This window comes from Penaeus monodon, chromosome 21 (genome assembly GCF_015228065.2).
Source record: "Penaeus monodon isolate SGIC_2016 chromosome 21, NSTDA_Pmon_1, whole genome shotgun sequence".
Lineage (NCBI taxonomy): Eukaryota > Metazoa > Arthropoda > Malacostraca > Decapoda > Penaeidae > Penaeus > Penaeus monodon.
In genome coordinates, this window is record NC_051406.1 from 15917101 (window position 1) to 15917325 (window position 225).

A 225-nucleotide genomic window follows, 5' to 3' on the forward strand; every position below is an offset into this window, starting at 1 on the left:
AGGCCTACTTTTTTCACCCGCCGTGACGAAATAAGGCCTTAAATAAACCATTTCACTTCCCGTTTTCCTCTTCGTATCCCCCCCCCCCTCCCGCTACGCAGACAACCCCTTGCTCCATTTTCTTTTCTTGTCGAAATAATAAAGTATCCCCTATTTCCGGGAATTCGGCAATGCGTTTTCTTCACTCTCTGTAATACATCCTGTCTCATTTTACACTCTGTGAAT